The sequence below is a fragment of the Callithrix jacchus genome, chromosome 17 (genome assembly GCF_049354715.1).
Source record: "Callithrix jacchus isolate 240 chromosome 17, calJac240_pri, whole genome shotgun sequence".
In the NCBI taxonomy this organism is placed as follows: domain Eukaryota; kingdom Metazoa; phylum Chordata; class Mammalia; order Primates; family Cebidae; genus Callithrix; species Callithrix jacchus.
In genome coordinates this window covers 14,082,830-14,101,143 of record NC_133518.1, presented here as the reverse complement: position 1 = coordinate 14,101,143, position 18,314 = coordinate 14,082,830, and the positions used below count along the sequence as shown (strand labels likewise).

Sequence of the window (18,314 nt, the reverse complement as noted above, 5' to 3'; positions counted from 1 at the left end):
CCTCCCAAAGTGCTGGGATTACAGGTGTGAGCCACCTGCCTGGCCGAGAATTTGATTTGTCTCTTCATAGCTTAAGATGTAAGGAAATAATGTTAGTTATAAAAAAAAGAAAAAAAAGAGAAAAATTACCAAGTGAGAATTTAAATATAAAGCTAAGTAATTTAGTTCCCATCCTTCATATAGCCATAGGAGAAATTTAAAATGATAAATATGATAAATGCACTATTATAATTAGACTTAGAAATAATTCTTGTCATGAAGATGGTTCTAAAATAGACTCAATTCTTAATGACCGTAAGAGCTAATATTTACTGAGCACTTGTTTTCTAAGAGTTATGTGTGCACTGTTTTTTGAATTCCACACAGTAACTTCACAAGATTGGTGCTATTGCCCCCCTTTATGAGTAAGAGGTTGAGGGGCACAGATGGGAAGTCAGTTACCCGAGAGCACAGCTCCAAAGAGGGCGAAGCCGGATTCACAACCAGGTAGTCCAGACACCACAGGCACAGCCACCACACTCTTCTTCAAGATTACTTGGCACTGGATCACTTTTGGGGTAGGGATAAAGGCCCACCTTACAGATGATAAGACTGGTGCTTCAAGAGGTTACAAACTTGCCCAAGATCACATACTGAGCAAACACAGGAACCAGAATTGAAAGCCAAAGGCTAGCCACTCAGGGACCTGGAGGCAAGACTCACTTCATTCATTTCCATTTTGAGTAATGAGATATCAGTTTATTTTATTTTATTTTTTTTAGATGGAGTTTCACTCTTGTTACCCAGGCTGGAGTGCAATGGCGCGATCTCGGCTCACTGCAACCTCCACCTCCTGGGATCAGGCAATTCTCCTGCCTCAGCCTCCTCAGTAGCTGGAATTACAGGCACGTGCCACCATGCCCAACTAATTTTTTTGTATTTTTAGTAGAGACGAGGTTTCACCATGTTGACCAGGATGGTCTTGATCTCTTGACCTCGTGATCCACCCGCCTCTGCCTCCCAAAGTGCTGGGATTACAGGCGTGAACCACCGCGCCTGGCCGAGATGTCAGTTTATTAAAGTAGATTTCTCAAATGAAGGATGATGAAAAGAGAGGTTTAATAAGCCCTCTTTGTCTAACACTGCCTGAAAGGGGAAAAGGCAAAATCCCAAATATTGTTGAATGATGGTTTAGTTAAAGGCAAGATTTTAACTTAGACTCAGAACTCAAATGGTAATGGTTTGAATATAGCCTTCACTATTTATCTGTAATACTTCTTTTAAAAACAAGACAGTACACCATGATTGGTTTTTTTGTTTGTTTTGAGATGGGGTTTCGCTCTTGTTGCCGTGGCTGGAGTGCAACGGCAGGATCTTAGCTCGCTGCAACCTCCACCTCCCGGGTGCAAGAGATTCTCCTGCTTCAGCCTTTGGAGTAGCTGAGATTAAGCACTCGCCACCATGCCTGGCTAGTTTTTGTGTTTTTAGTAGTGACAGTTTCATCTTTTTGGCCAGGCTGGTCTCAGACTCCCACTCGCCTCAGCATCCCAAAGCGCTGGGGTTTACAGGCATGAGCCACCGCGCCCTGCTACCATGAGTGTTTCCTTTAACAACACCGCCCTTTTTAAGCTGCAGAACCTTTTCTTCAAACTAAAATTTCTGACAAGCCCAATATTAAAATCCAATAAAAAGTAGGGCATTCTGTTTGAATCCTGACACACTGATTACCCACCCTTATACTGTACCCTGTTCTATGCCCTACTCAGAGTCGCCACCTTGAGCTTCTCCACAGAACCTCAGTTTTTCAAAACAGGAAAACACTGCAGAAGGTTATGTGTCACAGTTTGGGTAAGTAAATAGTGTATGTCTGTCAAGTTGAGAGTTAAAATATCTGCTGATTATGGAAAGATTTAAAATAAATCTTTGAATTTATTTTGAACAATGGGAAGGCATGGACACAGGGAGGGGAGCACTACACACTGGGGTCTGTTGAGGGGAAATAGAGGAGGGACAGCAGGGAGTGGGGAGTTGGGGAGAGACAGCATGGGGAGAAATGCCAGATATAGGTAAAGGGGAGGAAGGTAGCAAATCACACTGTCACATGTGTACTTATGCAACAATCTTGCATGTTCTTCACATGTACCCCAAAACCTAAAATGCAATAAAAAATAAAATATCACAAAATGCCTTTGAAATGCAAACACAGAGCAAAAACATATTAATCCTAAACATTCTTTAGTTTTTCTTTGGTGACTTAGGACCGAGGTCATCTCTTACTGTTAATGAGGGCTAATATTCATCTGGCACTTCTGTGCCATACACATTATCAGGATTATCTTTTTCAATCACGGAGTGGGGAGCTGGGCATATTATCAGGCACACCCAACAGATGATAAAGAGGTTACGAAGTCGCCCGAGACCACACACTGAGCATAGGGGCCAGAACTAAAAATCGGGCAGCTGGATGCCAAAGTACAAAGGTTTACCACTGAAAACTGTCCCTGTGACGGTCTAGGGTCATGGTATAAAAACGGATGGGAAACATGCCATACAAATGCCGGTAAACACTATCTAAAAACTACAGCAAATGTTCAAGAGTTCTCAAACGAACAGAGTGACTTTTAGGCATTTCAACATGCAGACTGCAGTATTAGATGCTTCTTTAGTTGGTGTTTGTGTTACAAAATGCCTTTTTTTTTAAAAAAGTATGGCTCATTTTATAAACAAGGTAAAAATGTGATTGCTGCTTTTAAATTTCAAAAGTGTAGGAAGTTTCTTTGCTTTTGAAATCTGCAGCTGATAATCACAGACGCACTTGTGTTTGCAAGCGAATATCCTGCTGAAATATTAGCAGGGGAAGAGCTTAGTAGTTTTACTGAAGTTGACAATAACTGGATTGTGTGAAAAGGCAGCTGAGTAACCTTGATATTTGGCATTTTCTGGTGCAGCCCTATAGCCAAAACCAGCCTGCTGTTTGAGGACTCTCTTATATAGATACCTAGCATCAAGACTTTGAGTGGTTAACCTCTTCTTGTCCTTCAATATTTGATAAAGAGTAGAACAATACTAATACTGGCAGTGATTATATAAAATAGAAACTGTCAGTACTATATTATAGCTTATTATAAAACATGCTTGCAAAAATGTAAATATTCTCTTTTCCTTCCAATCCTGTATGCTTCATCCTGTGAGTATTTGACCCGTTATTAACTTTCATTTGAAGTTTTTAAATGTAAGCGGCTTCTATATACATACAGTTACATTTGGAAAAAAAATTTTTTCGGTATCATTCTTTTTTCATTTGTATGCAGGGTGAACTGCTCTTGTATGAACATTTAGCCTAGCAGGCGTTCTATGACCCAAATTGACGGCACACTTACCAGATGTTGACTCTCATGTAACATTAATTTGAGTGCTAATCGTTCTCAATTTTGTGCTCATAAACGTCTACCTATGTCCGAAAAGCCCTGTGCCTCTGATGGATATAAAAGGTAACCAGATTATGTTATCCTTCTGCAGGAAAGTAGAATTGGTTAAAAAACGTCTTCTTTGCTTCTGTCATGTCAAAAGAAACTTGGGAGAAACAGATCTTTTAATGCATCATTCCTTTACAATTTATCTCAATTGGAGATGAAATTTATATGACTATAACGGAATTTATTGTTAAAAAAATCAGTTTGCATGTGTGACACGGTTCCACATTTTTACCAGTAGCAAAGTGGATGCTTTAAAAAATAATACCAAAGATAGTTTATGCAGATTAAATTTCTCATGAAAACATTATCTTTCAATTTCCTTTCCCCCAGATGAAAGATGTCAAACTTTCATCTGGGGGAAAAGAAACTGAAAGAGGTAAACAGTTTTCCCTTCTTCAGAAATATTTTATTGTACTCCGGAAGGCTGAAATTGACCACCTTGCAAGTCCTCGAGCTATTCTGGCTTCTGGACTTTTTGGTTTTATTGTTGCTTCCTTAAAATCATCTTCCTGGAGTTCTGTAGTAGTCTCTCTCTCTCTCTCTCTCTCTCTGACACACACACACACACACACACACACACACACACACACACACACGCCGGTCCTGTTTCCTCCTGCCTTCTCATTCGTGCTTCTCACAGCTGTCCCCAGCTCATTGATATTCTCTTCATACATACACCCTTGGGAATATCTCTACTCTTGTGTCTTTGGCTACTATTTTTAACCAAAAAATTGGACATCAAAGCTATAGTCACAGCTGAAAATCTTTGCCAAATTCCAACACAGCATTTCCAAATACCTACTGGGACATTGCTATTTGCTCATCATTCCAAAAGTTACTTAAAATAGAGCAAATATGTTCCTCAAAAGTGATTTTCATAATCTCTACAACTTCTCTTTTCCTTTATTTTAGCCAGTCTGTTATGAGGATAGCCATTATTCACCCATTTATTCTGGCTTAAAAATTTGACTTTTCCTTCATCTTATTCCCCATTTAATGAGTCTCAAAAATTAATTAAACCTGCACATTGCAATACATTCCATATCAGCCTGTTTCTCTGCGTTGTCATTGCTATGACCTTGGTCAAATTTCTCATCATATGGTATCTGGATTATTGAAGCGTTTCCCAGCCAGTCTCACGGTTACCAGTGTTGCTTCATGCCAATACATCGCCACATCACCACTCAACGAGTATTCTTGAAACATCACCTGCCTCTTTCACTGTCACGTCCTTCCTCAGGAACTCTGGGGACTTTTCCTTGCCTGGCATTCAAAGCTCTCAGCAGTGCACATCTGCTTTACAAACTATCCATGATTCTTCCATTTTCTCTACTACTAAACTTTACAACCACCTCTGCTGATTTCACTGCCTGTGCTTATCTGGCCTCTGAACTTCTGCTTGTGATTCTCCACTCAGAAACAACTACCTAGTCTCATTTTTTCCTTTATTCAGTTGATCTATCCTTCCAGATGTGTCTAAGTCCCATCTAGCTCATAGAGGGTTTCCTATAAGCTAGATCCTATTACAGCATCCTGCATTCAATCTCTTTATTCGATTTTATTTTATTTTTTAAGAGACAAGGTTTCACTATGTTGCCCAGGCTGGAGTGCAGTGGCTTTTCACAGGCGCGATCCTGCTACTGAGCATGGGAGTTATGACCTGCTCCATTTCCGACCTGGGCCGGTTTACCCCTCCTTAGGCAACCTGGTGGTCCCCACTCCCAGGAGGTCATCATATTGATGCCGAACTTAATGCGGACACCTGATCGTAGTGCACTGCAGCCCAGAAATCCTGGTCTCAAGCGATCCTCCCACCTCCCAAGTAGCTGGGACTGCAGGCACATGCCACCGTGCCCGGCTCAATCTCTCAACATTTATATTCAATCCAGAGTGAATCTCCTGTTTCATAGGGGCATGTCTTAACACCCTGAGAAATCTTAATCCTCTTGAAAATCACATCTTTTGTGTTTGTTTTAGATTTTGGGCTTTATTTTTGGAGACAGGGTCTCACTCTGTCACTTATGCTGGAGTGCAGTGATGCAATCATAGCTCACTGTAATCTTGAACTTCTGGGCTCAGGCAATCATCCCGCCTCAGCCTCCAGAGAAGCTGGGACTAAAGGTACATGGCCCCATGCCCAGTTAATATATTTTTGTTTAATTTTTAGTAGGGATGGGGTCTTGCTATGTTGCTCAAGCTGGCCTTGAGCTCCTGATCTCAAGTGATCCTCCTACCTTGGCCTCCCAAAGCACTGGGATTACAGGTGTGAGTCACTGTGCCCAGCCACATCTTTAAATTATCTTCATGCCTCAAGCACCTAACAGATGCTCAATTAACATTTGAATTCAATCTGAAAACACACATTCCCTAACCTTGAATTTTTAATGGTCCAAATAGGACTAGAACTGCAAAAAAAAAAAAAAAAAAAAAAAAAAGAAAAAAAAAAATCAAAGCTAATAAAATATCTAGAGCTTCTGAGATATGACTTATTTTCTGTCACTAAACTTAGAAAAAAATCACATTGTCTTTGTTCTTCATTTTGCCTAAACCCCAAATGGGTTCTGTTCACCTTATGAAGGGTAAGTGAAGTAAAATAATTTGTACTGGGTGACTCAGTAGAGCAGATGCCCAAATAAACAGAGCAGCTTTGCCTGTATGGAAAACTGGTTTCATAGTTGGCTTGCTGTAGCTTTTTCTCTGGGAAGTATGTACTCAGTCACAAAAGATTGGATTAATGGGGAGAGTTTGGCTTAGTGCAACCGTTGGCAACACCAGAAAAACATCTGCAAAAACATAAAATACGGACTGTAGATGAACAGACGCATCTATATATGTGAGGGTTAGCTATATTTGTCACGTAGTTAAATATCCATAAAATGAGTTTGAAGCTCTCTGGAAGTAAAGCAGTAAGCATAGACAACATTGTTATCTGTATTTTCTGATGGATACTTCATCGTAACCACAGCCAACAGATTGTGAAGGAACATTGCAAAGCGGTTTCTTAAAAACAAAAATCAGAGATTTAAAAACACTTTTAGAAAGAAGCAGATTTGTTGAGCTCTATCATTACTTTTCTTTAAGTTTCATTTTCTCCTCTATTTTCTGGTGTCTGTGTCATTTCCCTGCCCTTTGTCCATAACGAAATGTTCTGACATTTAGGTTAAAGCAAAATCTCATTTTTTAAAGGTCCCAATTGTTTAGTGTGAGATAGGACCATGTAAGTTTTATATGACTCCTTTTTACTGATCGGTTTCAGACTTTCGTTTCTACAGTACCTTCATAATGCCAACACGTCGTCACTGCTTCTTTCTCAATCATGTACTGAGTTTTATTTTGTACTCAATATTTCTATCTTGGAAGTTATCCACAAATTCCCATCAGCAAGAAAATAGCAAAAGGTGGCAATTTTGAAGCAAAGTTATTGTTATTGCCCCCATAAATAATAAAATGGTTTCTACTTTTAAAAGCAGATTGTATATTTTGATTTTTGTATTTGATATCTGAGAAAATCGGCAGGGCGCGGTGGCTCAAGCCTGTAATCCCGGCACTTTGGGAGGCCGAGGCCGGTGGATCACGAGAGATGGAGACCATCCTGGTCAACATGGTGAAACCCCATCTCTACTAAAAACTACAAAAACTTACCTGGGCACGGTGGCACGTGCCTGTAATCCCAGCTACTCAGGAGGCTGAGGCAGGAGAATTGCCTTAACCCAGGGGGCGGAGGTTGTGGTGAGCCGAGATCGCGCCATTGCACTCCAGCCTGGGTAACAAGAGCGAAACTCCGTCTCAAAAAAAAAAAAAAAAAAAAAAAAAAGAGAAAATTATATGTATAATATATAGATAATAAATAGTACAATAAATTATATTTCTCTTTGACCTTTACTGTAATTTCAGAGTTGTAGACAGAAATAGGAAAAAATTGGTTTTCATTCCCAAGATTCCTAATTTTCACTTCAGGCTGCTGGTCTACTTCTCCAAGATCAAGTTTTGTATATTTAAGTTTTTTTCTTGCAACCCACATAAAAACTTAGAAAGATACATAATCCCATAGGAATTTTACACACAGTTCATTTCTCTTTCATTTGAAATTCTTATTGATTCCAAAGTTTTATGTTTAATGAGCTCAACTGGGTCTTTTTTCTGGTCTTTTATGACACTGAAGTTCCTTGATCCTACCTACTTTTATCAAAGTAGACTAGAGATAATACAAACATTAAAGATATGGCAGTTCCTCTTCAATGTGTATTACACTTACTGTCATTGGAATAACACAATGTTGCTATAATTCCGATAAACCGGTGTCTCATTGCACAGTATAAGATTTGGAATGGTCACTGGTTAATTGACTATCTGGCATGCATTTCTCTCCTCCTCCCCTTTTGATTCCTTGGTAAATTCTCTCAGTCACCTCCTACTCCAAAAGTGAGACCCACCTGACTAAGTCAATTCATCCATGCCATTTCCCTCGGTCCCAGTTACTGGTTCAATCACAAGCATATGATGCAGTTAGGGCCGATGCAGAAGAATGGGCTCCGGGAATTACGTGGAAGAGGCACTCCTGTTCCTTGGTACAGGGAGATTTGAGATCTGTAATGCCATTTGAGAATTTTGCTATTATCTTCAAGAACCTAGCACTTGAGGGCATGGTAGAGTTATTGGAACACTAGGTAGAATTTGAGAATAAATTCTCAAGTTGACTGTGGAAACAGAACGGTGAGAGATAGTGAGTGAGGTATTGGTTGGATCAAGCTGTGCTTAAAAGAATTTCCACCTGTGGATCTTCAAGTTATGCCAGTCAATGTGTTCCAGTGTGTTCTGCCCCTTTAAAGCTTAAATACACTGAAGTCAGTTTGAGCTGTGATTCCCACCACTTGAAACCAAAGATTCCTTATACAGGGGTTTAGCTAGTAGTTCAATATATCTTACAAATAATGTAGGATGCTTATTACAGTTGAGATGCAAGAGAGTAATGAAACTGTCATGTTGAATTTCTGGGAAGCACATTTTTCTTATTTAAGAAAAATAAAGTTGGGGGATTTGGAATTATTACTTTTTATGGCTAGCACAAAGGTAGCAATATTGAATAACATCCTGGTGATGCCATTATTTTAACATTATTATATTATTACTCCTAGTAAAAATAATAAACGTTTAACATAATTTTTCTTGACCTAGATTATAATAATTATTTTCCCACTTTGGGTTAAATTCTACATCTCACAGAAAGCGATCCTTGGATAGTTAATTTAAAAATTGCACAATAAAAGTCATGTGATCTTAAAGCCTTAAGTTTTCTTTCTATTCAGATTGGTGACTTATCCACTTGTTTGTTTGTTTATATTTATATTTACCTTTGTTCTGGAAGTGTGATGACTTGTCTTACAGAAATACATATGAGATCAGAAAAATATAGTGTGTTTGAAGAAAACGGTTCAAAAGAAAAATCAAGAGATACACAATGAAGCCACAAGTAAGATTAATACACAAAATATATTTTATAAGTTCCTGTATATTTGCTAAAAGTAAAGAGAATCAAATATATTATTCACTATGCTCTTAATTTAAAAACTTCTACAATCACAGAAAAGCACAGTGATTTCTTTTCCTGAGAACAGACTCTCTTTTTTGCTTTTTGTTGAAATTAGTTTATAAGTACTACAACTCTTCATATAATAAGCTGAATTATTCATGATAATTCAAAAACAAAGAATTATCATATACAAAATTATTATTATTCATGAATTATCATGATTGATAAGCAAATAATCCTATAGTAATTTATCAGAAATTTCCTATAGCTAACATATATACAATTTTGAAAGTCACCAAGACTTTGATTTAGAATTTGAGATGAGATGCTGATTTACATATGGAAATCTAAAAGAAGAGACATCTTGATATATGGATATTAGATATTGCTATCCACTATTCACTATTAGCCCTTAGTTTCATTCTGATGAAACAACTTTTTTTTTTGATGAAACGACTTTTAATCTCTTTGATTTCTGTTAACCTCAGAAACAAAACAACTGTTTTTGACCCCTATTATCATTATCCACAGCTTTGGAACTTTAGGACAAAGTCATAAGACCTGAAATAAAAATGAGAGATATAAATATTAGAAGCAAAGAGACCACCGTATTATTACTTAATAATAGATGGTTGTAGAAAATCCAAGAGGATAAACTGAAAATCAGTATGGATAAGAGTTCACTAAGGTATCAAAATACAAAATATATAAAACTCAGTATAAACATTCAAGATTTAAAGCTTGACATGGTGATACCTGTCTATAGTCCTGCTTACTTAAAAGGCTGAGGTGTGAGGATTGCTTGGGACCAGGAATTCAATAATGTAATGTGCTGTGAGCGTACCTGTGAATAGCCACTGCACTCTCGCCTAGGCAACATAGTGAGACCCCATCTCAAACAAACACACAAACAACAAACCACGTCAGATTAAAAAACCCAAAATATATAGATATCATAAAATATGCAGAATATTGAAAACAATGGTTCGATCCATAATGGCAACAAAAATAAAAAATAATTAGAAATAAGCTTAGTAAGGTAAATAATTTTGATGAAGAATTTGATTACCTAATTTATTTGACAAATATTTTTAGGCTCTTTTTGCAAGAATCTACAAATATATGACAGACGTTAGAATGAAAAGGTAAGATAATGGAGGGCATGGTGTTGTTTACTATTTGGTGACTGTAGTAAACAGCCAATTGTAGTACAGCATGGTACATTATTAATTTAAGGTGAGACTGGAGTATGAGTAAAATCATAGAGATAAACATCTTGACCGTTGACAAAGGGAGAATAAACTTGTTTGACTTGTTTAGGGCCTAGACTAGAATTTTTTATTTCCTCTGGGAATTTTAATTATAGGCATGTGGGTTAAGGTTTGAGTTTATGCTACCTGGGTAGTTTAGGAACTCTCATATCTAGGAATAAACTACTCTGATTGGTAACATTCTATGTTATGGAAAAAGCAAAAGAAAATTCTTTGGGGCAGGATGGAAAATCACCCTAGACAGCACAGGATTTTCACAGATCCAGGCCCACTGAATAATGGCTTACACCTTGCACACAAAAGTGGAAAAACATGCAAAGTCACAGTTTTCAATGAGTGAGAGGTGGTGTGGTATCACAGAAAGATATTTGGTCTTTCTTTCCAGTTTCTGGCACAAAGCTCCTAAGACCTTTAGAATTACATGAATGATGAAAATGATAGGAGAGTCTTTTGTTATAAAGAGGCAACATTTGGAAGGCCTATAATAGTTTCAGGAGGAAACCAACCAACTGCCAGGGAGGAAACAGGGACTGAAGATTGAGTTAATCACTAACAGTCAATTATTTAATCAGTCATGCCTACATAATGATATCTTGATAAAAACCTCGCAACAGCAGGGTTTGGAGACCTTCTGGGTTGGTGAACACATTGAAATTCTAGGAGGGTGATATTCCCAGAGAAGGTATGAATGCTCCAGGCACCCTCCCTCCCCTGTCATGCATTTCTCTATACATGCTTCTCTTTCATTTGGCTGCTTCTAAGTTGTATCCTTTACTTATTGTTACTGTTAATATGGTAACTCCTGAGTTCTGTGAGTTGATCTAGCAAATTATCAAAGCTGAGAAGGGGATTATGAAAACCCTTGATTTATAGTTGCTTGGTCAGAAGTATAGAAGGCCTAGAATTTATTTCATTTTATTTTTGAGACAGAGACTTGGCTCTGTTGCCCAGGTTGGAGTGCAATGGTTCAATCTCTGCTCGCTGCAATCTCTGCCTCCTGGGTTCAAGCCATTCTCCTGTCTCAGCCTCCCAGGTATCTGGGACTAAAGACGTGCCACCACACCCGACTAATTTTTTTTTGTATTTTTAGTAGAGATGAGCTTTCACCATGCTGGCTAGGTTGGTCTCAAACTCCTGACCTCAAGTGATCTGCCTGTCTTGGCCTCTCAAAGTGCTGGGATTACAGACATGAGGCACTGTGCCCGGCCAGGCCTGGGACTTATAATTGGTATCTACAGTGGAGGGCAGTGCTATGGGACTGAGCCTTTAACCTGCAGGGTTTTCAGGTAGTTAGTGTCAGAATTGAATTGCAATATTGAACACCTAGGTAGTGTCAGAAAGCTAGAGAAGCAGTAGTGTGGGAAACCCTACACATTTGACATCAGGATATTGTGAGGAAAAAAGCACTTCAGAATTGGCATCAGAAGCGGGATTTGCTAGAATGGCCCTGACTCACGGAAGCATGTGGTTTGGGAAGAGAAAGGACGACAGGGTGAGGGAAGAGGAACCTTGGATTGGCTATCCATGGTATGGAGCAGCAGCTGTGCTTCAGTTAGTTACTAAACATAAAAGTTACCAATGGAATTAAGAGGTGAATCTCATTCCCGGCCTTTCGGTTTGCTGAATACATAGGGTAATGCAAACTAATAGAAACAATAAATATACACTGTCCTGGTTATTATTATCTATAAGAACTAAAATGAAATTAAAAGTGATTGACAGGTGAAATTTTAATGCTGAACCAAGCAAAGATCTCAGCGGAACTGAACTTCAGCCACCAGTCCCCAAAGACTCCCAAGGGGAGAAATTATGCAGGGACAACTGAGAGTACCTCTAAGACCTCTGATTACTAAGAAGGTGGTCCACATTGAGGGGAGGGCAAAACCGAGAAACTACTAAAACCAGGAGGAGGAGTGTAAATACACATACCCAGGGGGTGTATTTTTGTCTGTAGATCAGTGTCATCAGCTTCCTTTACTAAAATGTATTGTAAGAATGACTAACTTAAAAAAAAGTAACTTTGTTTTTAACTGTTGTAGAGTAGGAAGGCATGTTTGGGTGGACATAGGATTCATTGCTCACTGTAGGACCACTGCAGATAGATATACATCATCCAGACACACAGCAAGTTATTCCTAAAAGAACAGTCAGCCTGGTGGACTTAATACAAGTGACTATAAGACCTGTTTACCCTGAGAAGGGGGACTGTGTGGCTCCTATAAATGACAAGTGGGACATCCCAGGTGAAGGAACTGATATGTTTCATAGGCAAGGCATGTAAGACTGAGTTCAAAATAATCAGGATATTTATCCACTAAATATGCCCATTACCCAGGGCATGGTCAATTAGTGCCCCGTGTAACTTAACTGTTGCAAATGGAGCAATAGTTCTTATGAAATTTGCTTTCTCAGCTTCCCTTTTTGGGTCTTACAGATGCTATAAAAAAACATTAGATTGTTTAACAAGAGAAGGAGGAGAGGTAGAAGAGAGAGGAAAGGGACTTATCCCAGCGATTTGGAAATTGATGAGAGGTTATTAAGAAATGGGGTGAATAAAGCAAACACTGATAGGAGGAAATAATAGGGAAGAAGGGGAGAGTCAAAGGACTCATCCCTGCAGGTGGAAATCTTTAGATGGCTGTTAAGAAATGGGATAAACAGATGCACATTGATGAGGTTGAAACAAGTCTTAATACAGCACTATACAAGGGTAGGTGGACCAAAGGGATCCTCTGCCAGTCTCTCAATATGAAGGGGCCCCGAACAAGTTATATTTACCCCAATTTTGAGACAGAGCAGAGACCCCCACTTCGGAGTCTGTGGGTCTCCAATATCTTGAGTTTCTTCAAAAAAACGTTTCAGGAACCTACGTAGCCCCGAAAAGTAAATAACTTGATAAACAAAAATATAATAATAATTCAAAACAATAGCCAAAGAATTTAGAATCACAGAATATTTGTTTCTCCTATAAAACCTAAAAATAACACCTTAACATATGTTTGAGTTGTTTTTCAGAAATCCAGACCCACCCCCCACCCCCCACCCACAAAATGGATCCACTGGCATGTAAACCTCAGATAAGGGAGAACTGAGGACTGAACTCTAACTATGATTTTGGTTTTAAATTTCTTCCTGACGGGCCTGGAGGAGGTCACACCCACATGCCAGAGGTAACATTCTTTTCTCCTGACCTCAAATTATAAAATGAAGCTTCTATTTGTTAACCAATTACAAACTAAAAAATCATTAAATTTACTTATGTCCTGGAAGCCCCTGCTCCAATATATCCTGCCATTTTAAGCCAAAACCAATGTACACTCTCCACGCATTAATTTATCATTTTGCTTATAACTTCTGCCTTCCTAGAATTTACCCCTGCCTTTAAAAACCCTTGCCTGCAAGGCATCAGGAAACCTTTCTGTCTCCTATTACAAAGCTTGGTGTAAATATCTGGTCATGATGCACCAAGCAAGTGGACCCCAGTTTGGTTCATAAAAGTTTGGGGATTTTAAAAAGCTGGAAGGGAAATATTACAATGAGAGACTGGTCTGTAGTCAACTGGGGCAATAGATAGGCAGACTAATCAAAATAATGATTGACAAAAGGGTCTCTTAGCTTGACCCTCCTGCTGCAAACCCAACATCTTTTGCAAATGAATAGGTAAAACAGTGAAGAGAAGGTTACGGAACTTTCTGACACTGGAGCATCATGCACTGTGGTAGCAAAATACGTTGGTGAAGCCCTAACACAGACTATAGTTAGACTGAAAGAATATATAAATGCAAGAGCTAAGAGTAATGTCCTTTTAAAATAATATTTGGTTTTTGTCCCTAGTTCCTGACACAGCTTCTAAAATGACTGAAATTTTCTGGGTGATAGGAGCATCTTTTGTTATTCATAACAAGCTCCTTTCAACGTGACTCTTGGTGGGTCCTTAGATAACTTTGGGATGAGGGCAGTTTGCCAAAGAACAAACCATGTGATTAGAGGCTTGAAATGTTCAGCCTCAGCCCTCTCTTACCTCTGGAGAGAGGAGAGATGCTGGAGACTGAGTTCATCACCAGTGAGCAAGAATCTAAACAAGGATGCCTATATAATGAAAACTCCGTAAAAACCCGTAACAGTGGGGGTTCAGAGAGCTTCCGGGTTGGTGAAGACATCACGGTGCTGGGAGAATGGCATACCCAAAGAGGCCCTGGGAGCTCTACATTTTTCACCCTTAATATCTTGCCCTGTGCATCTCTCCCATGTGGCTGTTCTTGAGTGGTATCCCTTATAATAAACCAATATAAGTAAGCAAAGTATTTTCCCGAGTTCAGTGAATTAATGACTGATCATGAGGAGTGGGCTGTGAAAACTCCTGATTTGCAGCTGGTCAATCAGAAGTATTGCAACTGCTATCTAAAATGGGCAAAGTTTTGTCATACTGAAGCCTTCAGCTTGTGCGACCTGACACTAACTCCATGTGGATAGCTATCGGAATGGAATTGAATCTTTGGACTCCCAGTTGGTGTTGGAGAATGGGAGAATTGGTTGGTTTCTAAGGAAATACTCCAGAGATGGCTAAACAACGAACAGCAGAATTAGCTTTCCAAGATCTTGAGAAATAGCACTATTAGATACAAAATATAAATTTTTAAAGTACTAAATATGATACAAATCATGAGAAAACTAGATTTTTAAAAGTTGTTTTGAAAAGGATTTTAAACACATGGACTCATAGAAGGGAGGAACACACACTGGGGCCCTATGAGACAAGTTTATCTATATAACAAACATGTATCTCTGAACTTAGAATAAATGTTAAATTTTTAAAAAAAGGGCCAGGCACAGTGGCTTATACCTATAATACTAGCACTTTGAGAGGCTGCAGCAGGAAGATTGTCTGAGCTCAGGAGTTCAAGACCAGCCTGGGAAACATGGTGAAACCTCATCTCTACTAAATACAAAAAACTAGCTGGGCATACTGGCACGTACCTGTAATCCCAGCTATTTGGGAGGCTGAGGCAGGAGAATTGCTTGAACCCAGGAAGCAGAGGATGCAGTGAGCCGAGATTACGCCACTGCACTCCAGCCTGGGTGACAGAAAGAGACTTCGTCTCAAATAAAAATAAAAAAAAATTTTTTTAAAAAGTAAATTACATAAAAAAAGATCTCGAGAGAACTTCTAGGAGTGGAAAAGCAATTATTGGAATGAAAATCTTGAATCTATGAAGGTGTGATCTAGACAGAGCTAAAGGGAGGATGAGAATGCAGATCTGAGAATTTCAAAATGAAGCAGAGACAAAGACATGGAGAATTTAATAAGCAGCCTCAATGATGTGGAGGATAGAATAAATAAAAGTAAAAAATGTCCAGTGAAAACTCCTAAATGAGAGAATAGAAAGAGTCAGGGACTAAAGTATTAAAAAGGAAATGGATGACAGTTTTTCACAACTGATGAAAGATTTGACCCCTTAGATTATGAGCACAGTGACTACACAGGTTAAGAAATAAAAATTATACCTAGACACATCTGTAGCTAAACTGTAGAACATCAAATGAACATGATGTTAAAAGTATCAGAGATAAGAGAAGATTATCTACAAAGGAATAAGATCTGACTTCCCAACAGCAATGACATAAGTCAGAAAGCAGTGAAATAATATCTTTAAGGCACCAATATTTTAGCTTAGGAGTTTATAACCTGTTGAACTGTTATCTAAGAATGAGGGTGAATTAGAGACATTTTAGACAATCAGAAATGAAGGGAGTATACTTCCATCAGACTCTCACTTTGGGAACTTCCAAAGGATACCCTTTAGAAAGAATGAAATAGAATTCAGAGGAACTGAAATCTAAGAAAAAATTTGTAGACATGTATATATAATAGATAAATGTTGATTATGTAAATATAATTATGATCATAATTAACGTAAGGAGGGTTTCAGGAAAAATATCAAGTTAGAATAAAAATATATTATGTATAATATTAGGGAGTGATTTTTGTTTGAGTATTCTTTGATGTTTATCTTGTTCAGTAGATAATCATTAAATTCTAATTCTGTTATCTATGTGTACAATAAAAATATAGTTTATAATTTTCAAAACCGTAGAGGAGAAAAAAATGAAGGAAAAAGACCTTGAAGAATATGAAAGAAGGCAGGTTTGGAGGGGAGAAAAGCATGTGGACTAAAGCCTATAATATGGTAGAAATAAACCAAACACAACAGAAAAATCAACAAAGATATATCTAGCACTTATTTGTCAGGCACTATTTAAGCCAATGGTGCACAGACAGAAATTTCCATGTTTCAGCAACTTATACTCTGGCAGAAAAACTCAATCGATCACCTCAGGAATTAGAATAAGCTTACTTATTCAAAGACAGAGATAGACTACATAAATAAGTAATTAAATAAATAAAAGTCAGCTGTGTGCTATTTTTAAGAGCGTATTTTAACACAAAGGCATAAAATGTTGAAAGTAAAAATATGTGAAAAGAAATACTAGAAAAATACTAATCAGAATAAAATTAGTGAATTTATATTAACATCAGACAAAATAGATGTTAATACAAAAAACATTAACATTAAGGTGAAGAGTGTAATTACATAATGATAACATTCAATTAATGATCTTAAAACAGTAGGCACGGTGATGCTGAAACAAAAAGTGAAAACTGACAAATTATAAGAATAATTGACAAATCTACCGCCATTTTGAATTCCTGTAACATCTTTTTTCCCTATATACCAATATCAAGTAGACAAAAATTGTAGCATCTAAAAGATAGGAGTCATTTTCAAGCTTGATTTGTCTAATAAATACACTAAAAAACCCTGCATTCAACGATTAAAAAATGACATTCTTCTTGAGCACAAATGGTATATTAATGAAAATTGAACACATATTAGGGCATAAACCAACCATAACAATTTCAGGAATTATTAAAATTAAGATTATATTTTTGAACATGATGCAATTAGGTTAAAAATCAATAATAAAGATAGCTAAACATTTCTATAAATTCAGATATTAAAAACTGTATATTTAAGTCAGTCATGGCTCAAAGAAGTTTTCATAATGAAAGTTAGAAAATATTTTAAGATGAAATACAATGAAAATGTTTTTCAAAATTTGTGGGGCACAACAAAAATCATTCTTGGTGAGAAGTTTATAGTCTTTACTACAAACGAGGGGGAATGTTGAAAATTAATCACCTCAGAATTCAGTGAAGAAAATTAAGTAATAACAGAATAAGTTCCCAAAGCATGGCATAAAATAATAAATATAAAAGCAGAAAGGAGTTACACATAAGGAAAAGGATACCATAAAAAGGTTTGAGAATGTCAAAACATCTGGCATAATAAGTATAAATGACATTTTAAACCTGATAAAGAATACTTATCAAAAATCTACAGCAAACTTTATACTTAGTGCTGGAAATTTAAGTCTTTTAACTCTGGAACAACATGTGGATGCCTGGTATCACTCCTTTATTTAACTTTGTGTTGTGGTCCTGGCCATAACAGTAGAAGCGTGAACAAAGAAACCGAAAAGAGTGAATGTATGTACTTGTATGTACTGGAACAGGGATGGATTTCTTTTTTTTTCTTTTAAAATTTTTTTTTGAGTGGAGTCTCACTCTGTCATCAGGCTGGATTGAAGTGGCTCAATCTCAACTCACTGCAACCTCCGCCGCCTGGGGTTCAAGTGATTCTCCTGCCTCAGTCTCTTGAGTAGCTGGGATTACAGGCTCCTGCCACTGTGCCTGGCTAGTTTTTGTATTTTAGTAGAGATGGGGTTTCACCATCTTGGCCAGGCTGGTCTTGAACTCCTGACCTCATGATCCACCCACCTCAGCCTCCGAACGTGCTTGGATCACAGGTATGAGCCACCATGCCCTGCCAGATTTCTTAAATATGACACCAAACCACAAGCTGTTAGGCTGAGGTGGGTGGATTACTTGAAGTTGGGCCAACATGAGATTAGCCTGGCCAACATGACCAAATCCCATCTCTACTAAAAATACAAAAATTACTCGGGCATGGGGGCATGTGCCTGTAATCCTAGCTA

The 18,314-nt window shown here is 37.9% G+C and overlaps 1 protein-coding gene across 1 annotated transcript in view; it reads right to left on the bottom strand.

Moving 5' to 3' along the window:
- The window catches only part of SPATA16 (spermatogenesis associated 16), a 253,666-nt gene that overhangs the window by 42,929 nt on the left and 192,423 nt on the right, over positions 1-18,314 (bottom strand). The gene's annotated exons all lie outside the window — the stretch shown is intronic.